General features: G+C 34.4%; 1 pseudogene; it reads right to left on the bottom strand.

Annotated features, from left to right (window-relative positions):
* Positions 1-1,148: 1,148 nt before the first annotated feature.
* LOC125075566 lies at positions 1,149-2,606 on the bottom strand (annotated as a pseudogene).
* Between the last annotated feature and the right edge of the window lie 3,394 nt (positions 2,607-6,000).

Genomic DNA, 6,000 nt, shown 5'->3' with positions numbered 1-6,000 from the left:
CCACCTCCTCCAATTTTTTCTTTGATAGAACTTTTTGTAACTTTTTAGCGTCCATATTTAAATAGCTAAAACAAATAAAAGGAAGTCTAAACTAACTTGGTAGTCTGAGCAGTACAAATAGTTCTAAAATATAATAGTTATAAAAATCAAGTGAGAAATCACACAAACGCAGTCATAACTGTCGAGAAAGCTCCATACATGAGTTACTCGCTGACAATTTTGTGTAAGTTAGATAAAATTATAAGTAACTATACCTGTTTAGGTACTTATATAGTGCAACAGACAAATTATTTATTGTATATATAGAAATTGGTATTTTTCAAATGCAGGAACAAACAATGGGAAATAATTTCCCACATAATTAAACCTAAGAAAATACAACAAATATCAATGCTACGAGCCCAAAAACCGTAAGAAACATTCAGAAAACAAGTCTAGTTTACAAGATTATTGTGTTTATGCACTTACCAGATTTTTTTCTTCAAAAACTTTTAAATCTTCCGTTTGAACTGGTTTTTTCACAAAATATTTCAAACTGTGTTTTTGACATTGACATACAATGACAGTTCGCGCCTTAAGACAAAATGTTGCAAATAAATAAAATTATACTCGTTTTCACGAAAGAAGTCCCACAGACGCAGCGCTGTATTCGCGCGACATAATGTTGCCAGGGTTAATTACGGGAAAATATTATACCTATTACGAATATTAAGATACGATATCAAAAAATGTTTAATTATTTTTTTTTTAGTATTTTATTAATTAAATTTTATATTTATTGTTTAATTGTATAAGTTGCATTTTCATTAATTATATAATTGGATTTGTTTTATTAACTGGATTTTAAATGTTATTTATGAAAATTATTGAATAGATGGAATTATTAGTGTTGTTATTAATATTGATTATGTAATTTGATTATTTATTTAGAATTTTCCGGGATATTAAGCGGGATTTTATATATCACAAAATAAGGAATAAAAAACAAAAATAATTTACAGTTTTATTGAATAATTATGATCAGTTACATCATCACTATCGGAAGAGTGAATGGAAACAGAGTCAGATTCTGTTTCACTATCACTAGCTGTGGATATGATGAGTCGATCCATTTCTTCATCTATAAGGCTGTCATTTTTCAAATATTCCTATTCCAAATGCTCTACGTGTTTGCATTGAGCAGCCCAATCTTCTGCTGAGATACTCTTAAAAGCATCTTCCGTTATAATCGTTATGTTTTTTGGGTCTTGGGACACGTTTTTATCCGCTACCTTTCTTTTCACAAGGCTCCAGATTTTTTCAATCGGGTTGATTTCGCAGTGATAAGGCGGCAATTTCAAAACCTCATGGTTGTGAGCTTTTAATAATTCATCCACAGCATATGTCGGTGGACCTTTATTTTGTTTGACGAGATCAAACAAAACAGCTTTTGTCCATGTGTTTTCAAAATAGATACCCTTTTCTCGCAGCCACTCTTGCAACTTACTTTTGATGCTCGACATTGTAGGCGCTTTGTTTATTTGTGTACAGTGATAAGAAGCGTTGTCCATTACCACAAGAGACCTTTCACGTAGGTTAGGAATCAGTTTTTCCTTCAGCCATTTAAGGAAATTTGTAGAGTTCATGTCATCGTGATAATCTGAAGACTTGGACTGGGATTTGAACATCAACAATGCACCATTTATGAAACCATTCTCTGTCCCTGCATGAGCAATTATCCAGCGACTCCCTACAGATTCTGAGACCATCAGTCCCGGCTCCTTCTCACTTTGCCAACAACTTTTTGCATGATATGTATTATGTATATAGGTCTCATCTAAATATACGATTGGCCTTTTTTCCACAGTGCGATTTCTTCGGATTTTTTCCAAATATCTTGCACGCCATGCGATTATGTCATGGCGTTCCATAAGAATTTTACGTTTGGATTGGCATCGCTTATACTTGAAACCAATATTATTTAATATTCTATGCAATGTTGTGATGCTTCCCTGAAAATTTATATCTTTTCTCAATGCGGCACGTAGCTTAACCAATGTCGGTAACTCCTTCCTCACAATATAAAAACTGTGAATTTTTTCCCGTATGGCGCACAGATCAAACCCATCCAAGTCGAACTTTTTGGGATGCGGACGACTTTTCCCTGGTGTGACAATTTTTTTGAAGTACTCGCTGCTGTTATGCCTTCTTTTGTTATCCTGGTCACAGTTTTTTCGGACACGCCTGCAATTAAATTAAGAACAAATAAAAATACTAAAATTAAAAAATATATATCACTTGCAAGTTCTTTTTTTTAATATAAATTCATCTTAAAAACAAAAATAATAGTAATATATCAACAATACAATAAATCGGCAAAAAAATCATTGGTACGGCAGCCCTAAAACTAACCTGTCATTGCGGCGACTCTCTTGCGAACATTGTTTAGTGGTATTAAAATACCTTTATTCTTTTGTTCCGCATCACAAAACTCCTTCACCTTCAATATAATTTCTCGAGCTGAACTTTTTACAACTTTAGGCATCACGAAAGATCCAATAACGCACTAATCTTATTAAAAAAACACAAACATCTACCACAACAAACGAACTTGATAACATTGACTGACCATTGACATCGACAAAAGACAACATGACCGATCTGTCAAATTTGAAAGTATTGTTTAGTTCCACAATCCACCGCGGGACTTCTTTTATGAAAAGGACTCTAAAAAATTCTGTACGATTATTTTTCCCTAAGGTTGGTACTGATTAGAGTTGCCAAAAACGAAATAAAACAAAAAAATTACAGTAGTGGCATGTGGGAAATAATTTCCCAATATTTGATTAAGGGTTAAAGGTGCCGTTATTCCTAAATTTGTTCTCGCAAACCGACATTTGAAAGTTGGTGTATTTGTATGCCTCGCGTTAGGTCTCGGTACTACTATTTTAAATTCTTTTAATAATTGAGGACAATCAATGTTACCTGATGTTATTTTATATAAAAAGCATAAGTCCAGCATATCTCTACGTTTTTTAAGCGTTATCATATTGTAATGTTTTAATAAAGGATCATAATTATTAAGCATAATCATGTTTCTATCTTTGAACCTAACAAATTTTAGCAATTTCTTTTGAATTCTCTCTATCCTGTCTATAATATTGGATGTTTTTCTGCTGAACGTTAAGATGTAACATTTGCTTTGATTTAAATTCATATGGTTTTCCCTACACCACTTTGCAAATCTGTCCAAGTCTAACTATAGCAATTCCGAATCCTGTAAACTATTTATATTCCTATAAATTTTCAGGTCATCTGCATAAAGTTGAATTTTACTGTGATGAAAACAATTTTCCACATCGTTTATAAAAATACCAAAGGTTATATAATATAGGAACTCCAGAGGTTGCCGAAAACGTATACGATTCATATCCACCCATGACCACATTCATTTCCCTTTTTTTTTTTTTTAAGATTCACCAGTGGTAAATACATCAACACGTACAAAGGTATACAATTTTAATACAACTTAAAACTAAATGCATTACCTATTATGTGATTTCCTAAAACACACAGCGTTATGATGAAGAAAGCTGTTGTGTGAATCTGCCTTATCTTATAAATCTATGATAAAACTTACCAAATTATCTCTGGTTCTATACTTGTCTCTTTCTCTCACCAGCAGGATTCATCTTCTGTCTCAGGAATGTGATTGACAGCTCATAGCGTTTGTGAATTTTGCAAATTTTGCAAATAATTGTAAAAAAGTGTTTAAATACAATTAGAATTTGTGTAAAATTTTCACACAGCGTCAAATACGTATACGTATTTGTTTACACATAGTTTAAATAGTGTTTATAAATGGATCCGGAAGAAATCAATTCGGTAAATTTCGGAGGTGAACCAAGTTCTGTTGCTGATGCTTCGGATGAAGATCGGCATTCGAACAATATAAGTAATAATACTTCAACTTCTTCTTCATCCTCGGAGGACGAAGAAGGCACAGCTTCACCTCCGCCCAAAAAAAGACGAAAGAAAAGTAAGTATAAACGTGTTCAGACATGTTCGGACCCGCGAATAGATACACTCATTCAACAAGTAGGGTACATGTCTCAATACTTATCACATTTACCACATTTACCACATTTAGCTAATAACCATCAAATTAATTGTGAACAAAATCATAACGAGCCATCAACATCTCAATTCTTGACAAATCCACTAACTTCAAATAAACTATCTTTGGGTAACTTAGGAACCGAGTTTGACGAACGAACAATAATTCCTCCAGCAGACAAAGATCTTTTACAAGAGTTATGTATTCTTCAAAAATTTGACACACCTGCTTGGAAAGACATTCGATATAAAAAATCTTTAAAATCTTGTACTCCCGGTTTTATGGGTTTAAAACTTAATGAAGAATTAAGTCATTTTGATAAAAATAAAGACTATCTTGCATCCACCGAACAGTTATTAGCAGGACTGTCAAATAATATTTTACAGCAGAGACAGTTATTAAAGTTAGGGTTACAGGATTTAATAGATTGGGCAGCTATGAATCCTAATAATATTAATTCTAACTCATTTGATAAAATTTCTAATATATTTGGCCCGGGTTCACCGTCTTACAAAAATTCCGAAACAGCAATGCAAATTATCTGTGGTAAAAGGGCAGAATGCATTGAGGTGAGAAGGGACCGCATTTTAAAAGAAATAGCTAACCCTAATTTACGTAGTACCCTAAGGAATGTGCCTCCAAGTCAGGAGTATCTTTTTAGCCGGGAAGCTTTGCAACCTGTTATAGCTTCCTTAGGTGGCTCTCAGGTGTGGCTTAATACACCTGCTTATCTAAGTGATAATAAGAGATTGAGTACATCACAATACCAGAACAAAGGCTCCTTCAAAACAAATATTAAAAATAATAGGCCTCAAAAGAAACAAAATTATAAATTTAATAATCAGCCCTTTCGTAAAAACCATAAAAGACACACCAACACACCTGCCACCAGTAGCAATAGTAAACAAAGTTGACAATCAATCAATTCAAAAACTTCAAGGGAGGTTGTCTGAAGGAGTATGCTCATATGTGGCAGCGGCTCGGAGCCAGCAACTACATAATGAAATTATTAACTGGGGGTCGAATTCCATTTTCGAAGAAACCTCCATTACAGTACCCAGACAGCCTTATTTTAAAAAAATTTGCTACCAAAGTAACGAAGGACATGACGGACATGATTCTTCAATTAAAACAGAAAAAAATATTAGAGACACCTCCACACTTGAGCCCAGGTTTTCTTTGTCGAATGTTTCTTGTAAAATAATCGGACGGGGGACTGAGACCTGTCTTCGATCTCAGAGGTTTAAATGCTTTTGTGACAGTAAAACATTTTCAATTAATTTCACAAATAGATGTAGCAGATTTTTTACAACTGAACGACTGGCTGGTGAAAATAGACATTCATCAGGCCTATTTTCACTTACCAATTGCAGAGGCACACCGCAGGTTTCTCAGGTTAGTATACCAGAACGAAGTTCTGCAGCTAACATCCCTACCATTCGGCCTGTCGTCAGCCCCAAAGATGTTTGCATCAGTGTCAAACTGGGTAGCAGAAACCCTTCGAGCTCGAGGGTTCCCCTTATTAGTTTATCTAGACGACTATTTTCTGGTCAATCAAGACAGAACAGCACTTTTATCCCAGGTTGCGGAAACCTTAAGAACATTAGAGACTTTGGGGTGGCATTTAAATTACCCAAAGTCTGTGCTAGACCCCTCTCAGGAGGTAGAGTACCTAGGCTTGGTATAGAACACCAAACAAAACAAAGTGAAACTTCCTTCCAAGAAAGTATTGAAAATAAAAAGTTTCATTGATACATAGTATTTTTAAGGAAGTTGACATTGATGCCCCACCGGGTAGTATCAGGTCAGCGGTTGCCTCAAGAAGCTGGTTAGAGAATAGACCTGTGCAGGAGATACTTAATAGAGGAAACTGGAAGAGTATCGAAACTTTCGGAAAATTTTAC

Source organism: Vanessa atalanta, chromosome W, assembly GCF_905147765.1.
Source record: "Vanessa atalanta chromosome W, ilVanAtal1.2, whole genome shotgun sequence".
In the NCBI taxonomy this organism is placed as follows: Eukaryota; Metazoa; Arthropoda; class Insecta; order Lepidoptera; family Nymphalidae; genus Vanessa; species Vanessa atalanta.
Note: the sequence above shows the minus strand (reverse complement) of the source record. Positions and strands in the feature narration are given on the sequence as shown.